Source organism: Oncorhynchus mykiss, chromosome 20 (assembly GCF_013265735.2).
Source record: "Oncorhynchus mykiss isolate Arlee chromosome 20, USDA_OmykA_1.1, whole genome shotgun sequence".
NCBI classification, from domain to species: Eukaryota; Metazoa; Chordata; class Actinopteri; order Salmoniformes; family Salmonidae; genus Oncorhynchus; species Oncorhynchus mykiss.
This window is the reverse complement of record NC_048584.1, coordinates 36,109,921-36,118,643: the sequence shown is the minus strand read 5'-3', so window position 1 is coordinate 36,118,643 and position 8,723 is coordinate 36,109,921. Positions and strand designations below refer to the sequence as shown.

General features: G+C 44.5%; 1 long non-coding RNA gene across 1 annotated transcript; it reads left to right on the top strand.

The window, feature by feature from the left end:
* Positions 1-1,226: 1,226 nt before the first annotated feature.
* LOC118942067 lies at positions 1,227-3,066 on the top strand. Its single transcript, XR_005037993.1, has 2 exons — positions 1,227-1,664; positions 2,059-3,066. It is a non-coding gene; the product is annotated as an uncharacterized LOC118942067 (long non-coding RNA).
* Positions 3,067-8,723: the final 5,657 nt, after the last annotated feature.

Sequence of the window (8,723 nt, the reverse complement as noted above, 5' to 3'; positions counted from 1 at the left end):
GACATTTAAAACGTTTAAAGGTATAGGTTATGGTGAGGGTTTAGGGTAGGGACGTCCCAAGGATCCCGGATAGCACTGACCGTTTGAGAAGTGCGCTCCTCTCACCGCTTTTGGCCGTTCACTGTAACGGACCATAGACCTGTGCACTGCATCGATTAAGGAAATTACGTTTCCTTTCCATGCGTGTCGCGTTCAAAAAAACTGGGAATTCGGATGCATCCGTCTTCATTGCGTCCATAACAACTGGAAACTCGGGAAAAATAGCTCCGACTGGGTAAAATCGTTTTGAACAGTCATCCAAAGATCACTGACGTCTTGATTTGACCACGTTTTGTACGAGTTACCAGTTGACTTGCAAGCACCATACATTCTCCGAGCTACACTAGTGGACACGGTTATCGGTAATATTACAGCAACAAAGCACGTTTCACGTTTCTTGCTACTTCTCTGGTGACCTCAAGGTTCAGTAACAACGATACTCTGCTGCTGACTCGTCCTCTGGCTTTGCAGCATCCAAAGCAGATCGCTCAGGGGAGGAGGGCTCTTTGGTGCAATCCGTGAGCGATGAGGTGAAAACTGGATTAGTTAAATCAGGACCGTCGGTAAATCTTACGGAGAAACAGGGGACAGTAGCAGGGCTAACCTTTGCGGACAAACCGGAGGAGGACAGTGAATGCCTTGGGAGTGCTTTGGGAGTGTCAAGGTGACACAAGGGGAGAGTCAGGTGTCAGGTCAGTAGCCTTCTGAGAGAGAGAGTGGGATAAAGAGGTAAAGCAATGGGGGGAGAAGATAAATAGTGAGGAGTAGAGGAGACTTGGTCAGACAGACAGTCGAGTGCTAGATCAGCACCTAGCAGATAAAGGGACAAGTCAAAAACATGAGCTATATAATTGATTTACATAACAAGCTTTGACTGGCATGAAATCACTGCAGCAGCACAACATACAGTGCATTCGGAGAGTATTCAGACCCCTTCACTTTTCCCACATTTTGTTTACGTTACAGCCTTATTCTAAATTGGATTTAAAAAATGTTTTCCTCCTCGATCTACACAAAAAAACAACATAATAACAAAGCGAAAACTGTTATTTTTTATTTTATTTTAGCAACAACAACAAAAAATAGATACATTATTTGCATAAGTATTCAGACCCTTTGCTATGAGACTCGGAATTGAGCTCAGATGCATCCTGTTCCCATTGATCATCCTTGAGATGTTTCTACAACTTGATTGGAGTCCACTTGTGGTAAATTTCATTGATTGGACATGATTTGGAAATGCACAGGTCCCATGGTTGACACAGTGCAAAAACCTGTGCAAAAAACAAGCCATAAGGTCGGGGGTCCTTAGAGACCACTTATGCTACTTGTGCCTGGAGCCGGCCCTGAGTCCAATGTTTCTCAACCGCACTTTCTCCTTCCATCTCTCTGTCTCTCTTTTCATCTCTGACAGTCTGGCCAACAGTGCTGGAACTCAAACCCCGCCTCAGCGCCGGTGGACATTCCAGGAAGATACTTTGATCACCTACAGTTCCCTGAGGGGTGGTCTTTTCTCTTAGCAGATATGGAAGAAGTGGAAGCAGAATGTGCGCCCATGAAATACGCCCCCAGGATGCAGCGGACCAGCCAGATGGAGAAGATGAGGAGCTGGAGGAGGAACAGAGGTCTGTACTGGACTGGGCAGCATCTCAATAGGCAGGCAGGCAGGCAGGCAGGCAGGCAGGCAGGCCTGCTGACCTGCTGACCTGCTGACCTGAAAAACAAATAACCAAAATCTAAAACATAACCAAATTGAACTAATTCTGAAATGAAATGTCAGTTTGCAGGTAAGTAGTGTCCGTATAGCTTTTTCTGTCTGGGTTGTACCATCATCTAGCTTTGCTGACCTAGGTTCTGCACTTTTTTTCATGAACCAGTTGTTGTCAACCATCTGTGCATGAATGTAGACTAGACTTGATGTATATAAACAAGCCTGTCCCAATGTTTTATCTTTTTCCTTGGCCAGGTGAGGGCAGCAGAGTGGACACTCAGATTTGTAAACCTTTGTGTTTTTCCCAGGGTGCAACGGGAGCAGCTGGCAGCCATCTTCCAGCTGCTGAAGGAGAACCAGGAGACGTTTGGGGAGGTGTCAGAGAGAGACGTGGAGGATCAACTCTACTCCATCTAAACCCCTAGTCTACTCACAGTCGACTGTACTACGTCTAACTCTACTTTCCCCAAACTCTACTCTATGTTAATCCCACATAAAGCTCACAGTCAAGATTAAGGTGCATTCACATGGTCCACTGGGTTTCAAAGGGGGTGTTGTTTCAAAGGTCCACTCTGTTTTGAGGCACATACTCTTCTCTAAAGATTCTGGGGTGATGGCAAATCAGGCTTTGGATAGTTGGGCCTGAGTGATTTGATTGGTCTGATAAAATACGAGGTTCTTATATCGTACACACCCATGAAAGCCAACAGTTTCAGCAAGCCTCACATCAAACTCTTATCTGAACAGATCTTTATCCTTTCAGCTATTCCCTGCCTTGCCTCGGCCGTATCCTTATCTTGTCCATTGCTATCTCTCCTCACCCTTTCCCACGGAGCACCCTTTCCCACGGAGCACCCTTTCCCACGGAGCACCCTTTCCCACGGAGCACCCTTTCCCACGGAGCACCCTTTCCCACGGAGCACCCTTTCCCACGGAGCACCCTTTCCCACGGAGCACCCTTTCCCACGGAGCACCCTTTCCCACGGAGCACCCTTTCCCACGGAGCACCCTTTTCCACGGAGCACCCTTTCCCACGGAGCACCCTTTCCCACGGAGCACCCTTTCCCACGGAGCACCCTTTCCCACGGAGCACCCTTTCCCACGGAGCACCCTTTCCCACGGAGCACCCTTTCCCACGGAGCACCCTTTCCCATGGAGCACCCTTTCCCTCTAGACGCCTCTGTTTGAACAAACACATCATTGGTGCGAACACAAACATGTACATTAGATACTCCAACACGGCGTCTGCTGTTTATTACTTTTATATACCATTCAAAGCAATAAACACTGTGTATTTGATACAAGTAATGGCATCATCGTTGTGTCAAGTCTGGATTTTGTTGTCTCCCCTGTGTGTGCAAGTGTGGCTGGCAATGTAATCTGACTAAATGTCTGTAATAATAATAATAATAATGAATAATAGATTTTATTTGTAGAGACCTTTTCGTTTACAGACAGAAATCAAAGCTGTGCAGAGTTGCACACTTACTGCATTCATACTGCATGCTTTTTACACCAAGTTTGAAACGGTTTTTGAAGAAGCAACGGATGACATCAGCCATCCATTCCATGAAGGATTGTGCAACATCTTCTCCAAAGACAATAAGACGCATCTACAGTAAGGCTTTATTGAGCTTACACATTAAATGTATTGCTAACGCTTTTGGGATTTTAAATGTTTCTCCTAAAATGTCTTTACATGTCACATGCCTATGCATTTATTTATTAGTGGTGTACAGTACTTAAGTAGTTTTTTGGGGCATCTTTACTATTTATATTTTTGACAACTTTTACTTCACTACATTCCTAAAGAAAATTATGTACTTTTTATTCCATACATTTTTCCCTGACACCCAAAAGGACTCATTACATTTTGAATGCTTAGCAGGACAGGAATATTGTCTAATTCACACTCTTATCAAGAGAACGTCCCTGGTCATCCCTACTACCTCTGATCTGGCGGACTCACTAAACACATGCTTCGCTTGTAAATTATCAAATAAATAAAAAATTGTCACCTGCGCCGAATACAACAGTGAAATGCTTACTTACAAGCCCTTAACCAACAATGGGGCTATATACAGGGGGTACCGGTGTCGAAGTAATTGAGGTAATATGTACATCTAGGTAGAGTTATTAAAGTGACTATGCACAGATAATAATAGGGAGTAGCAGCAGCGTAGAAGAGGTGGTGGCAAGGCAATTAGTCTGGGAAGCCATTTGATTATCTGTTCAGGAGTCTTATGGCTTGGGGTAGAAGCTGTTCAGAAGCCTCTTGGACCTAGACTTAGCGCTCCGGTACCGCTTGTTGTGCGGTAGCAGAGAGAACAGTCTATGGCTAGGATGGCTGCAGTCTTTGACAATTTTTAGGGCCTTCCTCTGACACCACCTGGTATAGAGGTCCTGGATGGCAGGAAGCTTGACCCCAGTGATGTACTGGGCCATACTCGCTACCCTCTGTAGTGCCTTGCGGTCGGAGGCCGAGCAGTTGCCGTACCAGGCAGTGATGCAACCCGTCAGGATGCTTTCGATGGTGCAGCTGTAAAACCTTTTGAGGATCTGAGAACCCGTGTCAAATCTTTTCAGTCTCCTGGGGGGGAATAGGTTTTGTCGTGCCCTCTTCACGACTGTCTTGGTGTGCTTGGACCATGTTAGTTTGTTGGTGATGTGGATGCCAAGGAACTTGAATCTCTCAACCTGCTCCACTACAGCCCAGTCGATGAGAATGGGGCGTGCTTGGTCCTCCTTTTCCTGAAGTCCACAATCATCTCCTTTGTCTTGATCACGTTGAGGGAAAGGTTGTTATCCTGGCACAACACAGCCAGGTCTCTGACCTCCCTATAGGCTGTCTCATCGTTTTCGGTGATCAGGCCTATTGTGTCATCAGCCAACTTAATGATAGTGTTGGAGTCGTGCCTGGCCATGCAGTCATGAGTGAACAAGGAGTACAGGAGGGGACTGAGCACGCACCCCTGAGGGGCCCCTGTGTTGAGGATCAGCGTGGAGGATGTGTTGTTACCTACCCTTTCCACTTGAGGGCGGCCCGTCAGGAAGTCCAGGATCCAGTTGCAGAGGGAGGTGTTTAGTCCCAGGGTCCTTGGTTTAGTGATGAGGTTTGAGGGCACTTTGGTGTTGAACGCTGAGCTGTAGTCAATGAATAGCATTCTCACATTGTTGTTCCTTTTGTCCAGGTGTGAAAGGGCAGTGTGGAGTGCAATAGCGATTGCAGCATCTGTGGATCTGTTGGTGTGGTATGCAAATTGGAGTGGGTCTCGGGTCCCTGGCATAATGGTGTTGATGTGAGCCATGACCAGCCTTTCAAAGCATTTCCTGGCTACAGACGTGAGTGCTATGGGTCGGTAGCCATTTAGGCAAGTTACCTTAGTGTTCTTGGGCACAGGGACTATGATGGTCTGCTTGAAACATGTTGGTATTACAGATTCAGGCAGGGAGAGGTTGAAAATGTCAGTGAAGACACTTGCCAGTTGGTCAGCACATGCTTGGACTACACATCCTGGTAATCTGTCTGGCCCTGCGGCTTTGTGAATGTTGACCTGTTTAAAGGTCTTACTCACATCGGCTGTGGAGAGTGTGATCACACAGTCATCTGGAACAGCTGATGCTCTCATGCATGTTTCAGTGTTACTTGCCTCGAAGCGAGCATAGAAGTTATTTAGCTCATCTGGTAGGCTTGTGTCACTGGGCAGCTCTCGTCTGTGCTTCCCTTTGTAGTCTGTAATAGTTTGCAAGCCCTGCCACATCGACACGCATCGGAGCTGGCAAGTTGGAGGGCATAGCGGGATTTCTTATAAGCTTCTTGAAAGCAGCAGCTCTACTCTTTGGCTCAGTGCGGATGTTGCCTGTAATCCGTGGCTTCTAGTTGGGGTATGTACATTCTGTCACTTTGGGGACGAAGTCCTCGATGCGCTTATTGATAAAGCCAGTGACTGATGTGGTGTACTACTCAATGCCATCAGAAGAATCCTGGGAACATTTTCCAGTCTGTGCTTGCAAAACAATCCTGTAGTTTAGCATCTGCTTCATCTGACCACTTTTTTTATTGACTTGAGTCATTGGTGCTTCCTGCTTTAACCTCTACAGGATCGGTGGGGTCCCCCGCAGGACGGTTGAGCTAAGGTAGGCTAATGCGATTAGTATGAGATTGTAAGTAACAAGAACATTTCCCAGGACATAGACATATTGGATATTGGCAGAAAACTTCCATTTGTGTTAATCTAACTACACTGTCCAATTTACAGTAGCTGTAGTGGAATAATACCATTCTATTGTTTGAGGAGAGTGCACAATTATGAACTTGAAAATGTATTAATAAACCAATTAGGAACATTCGGGCAGTCTTGATACAACATTTTGAACAGAAATGCAATGATCCATTGGATCAGTCTAAAAATTTGCACATACACTGCTCTAGTGGCCAAAATCTAAATTGCACCTGGGCTGGAATTTTTAATTTAATTTTATTTCACCATTATTTAACCAGGTAGGCTAGTTGAGAATAAGTTCTCATTTGCAACTGCGACCTGGCTAAGATAAAGCAAAGCAGTTTGACACATACAACAACACAGAGTTACACATGGAATAAACAAACATACAAACAATAATACAGTAGAAAAATCTATATACAGCATGTGCAAATGAGGTAGGATAAGAGAGGTAAGGCAATAAATAGGCCATGGTGGCGAAGTAATTAAAATATAGCAATTAAGCACTGGACTGGTAGAATGTGCAGAAGATGTATATGCAAGTAGAGATACTGGGGTGCAAAGGAGCAAGATAAATAAACAAATACGGTATGTGGATGAGGTCAATTGGATGGGCTAATTTACAGATGAGCTATGTACAGGTGCAGTGATCTGTGAGCTGCTCTGACAGCTGGTGCTTAAAGCTAGTGAGGGAGGTAAGAGTCTCCAGCTTCAGTGATTTTTGCAGTTCGTTCCAGTCATTGGCAGCAGAGAACTGGAAGGAAAGGCGGCCAAAGGAAGAATTGGCTTTGGGGGTGACCAGTGAGATATACCTGCTACAGCGTGTGCTACGGCTGGGTGCTGCTATGGTGACCAGTGAGCTAACATAAGGTGGGGCTAGCAGAGACTTGTAGATGACCTGGAGCCAGTGAGTTTGGCGACGAGTATGAAGCGAGGGCCAGCCAATAGAGAGTGTACAGGTCGCAGTGGTGGGTAGTATATGGGACTTTGGTGACAAAACAGATGGCACTGTGATAGACTGCATCCAATTTGTTGAGTAGAGTGTTGGAGGCTATTTTGTAAATGACATCGCTGAAGTCGAGGATCGGTAGGATGGTCAGTTTTACGAGGGTATGTTTGGCTGCATGAGTGAAGGATGCTTTGTTGCGAAATAGGAAGCCAATTCTAGATTTCATTTTGGATTGGAGATGTTTAATGTGAGTCTGGAAGGAGAGTTTACAGTCTAACCAGACACCTATGTATTTGTAGTTGTTCACATATTCTAAGTCAGAACCGTCCAGAGTAGTGATGCTGGACGGGCTGGCAGTTGCGGGCAGCAATTGGTTGAAGAGCATGCATTTAGTTTTACTAGCATTTAAGAGCAGTTGGAGGCCACGGAAGGAGAGTTGTGTGGCATTGAAGCTCATCTGGAGGTTTGTTAACACAGTGTCCAAAGAAGGGCCAGAAGTATACAGAATGGTGTCGTCTGCGTTGAGGTGGATCAGAGAATCACCAGCAGCAAGAGCGACATCATTGATGTATACAGAAGAGAGTCGGCCCGAGAATTGAACCCTGTGGCACCCCCATAGAGACTGCCAGAGGTCCGAACCACAGGCCCTCCGATTTGACATACTGAACTCTATCAGAGAAGTAGTTGGTGAACCAAGCGAGGCAGTCATTTGAGAAACCAAGTCTGTTGAGTCTGCCAATAAGAATGTTGTGAATAATTATGGCCTTTCTCTTGTATTTCAAAGATGATGGTACAAAAAATATACAAAAAAAATCATGTTTTTTTCTAAGTATTATCTTTTACCAGATCTAATGTGTTATATTCTCCTACATTAATTTCACATTTCCACAAACTTCAAAGTGTTTCCTTTCAAATGGAATCTAGAATATGCACATCCTTGCTTCAGGTCCTGCAGGCAGTTAGATTTGGGTATGTCATTTTAGGCGAAAATTGGAAAAAAGGGGCGTATCCTTTTTGCTTGTAAGCAGGAATCAGGAAGACAGAATTATGGTCAGATATAAATGGAGGGCGAGGGAGAGCTTTGTACGCGTCTCTGTGTGTGGGGTAAAGGTGGTCTAGAATTGTTTTTCCTCTGGTTGCACATTTAACATGCTGATAGAAATGAGGTAAAACTGATTTAAGTTTCCCTGCATTAAAGTCCCCGGCCACTAGGACCGTCGCCTCTGGATGAGAGTTTTCCTGTTTGGTTATGGCGGTATACAGTTCATTGAGTGCGGTTTTAGTGCCAGCATCTTACTTATGTCTGAGTGTTGGAGTGTGCCCTCTGGCTGTCTGTAAGTAAATAAAAAACTATAAAATGTGGCCGTCTGCTTTGCTTAATATAAGGAATTAGAAATGATTTATACTTGCACTTGTACTTTTGATACTTAAGTATATTTTAGGAATTATATTTACTTTTGAGACTTAAGTATACTTAAAACCAAATACTTTTACTCAAGTTGTATTTTACTGGGTGACTTTCACTTTTACTTGAGTCATTTTCTATTAAGGTATCTTTACTTTTACTCAAGTATGACAATTGGGTACTTTTTCCACCACTGTTTATTAGTTAATTAGTCACACAGTAGCCTAATCCCAATCAAACCGTCTGCTGGGCCTGTATTAATTATATTGTGCTTAGCTTTTTGTAATGTGTTATGTTTTGCTTTTGAAAGCCATAAACTTTTCAAATACTGCGCAACATTATTATTAACGATTAAAAAGATTACTCTAAGCTTAATTAGAGAACAGATTTTGGGGT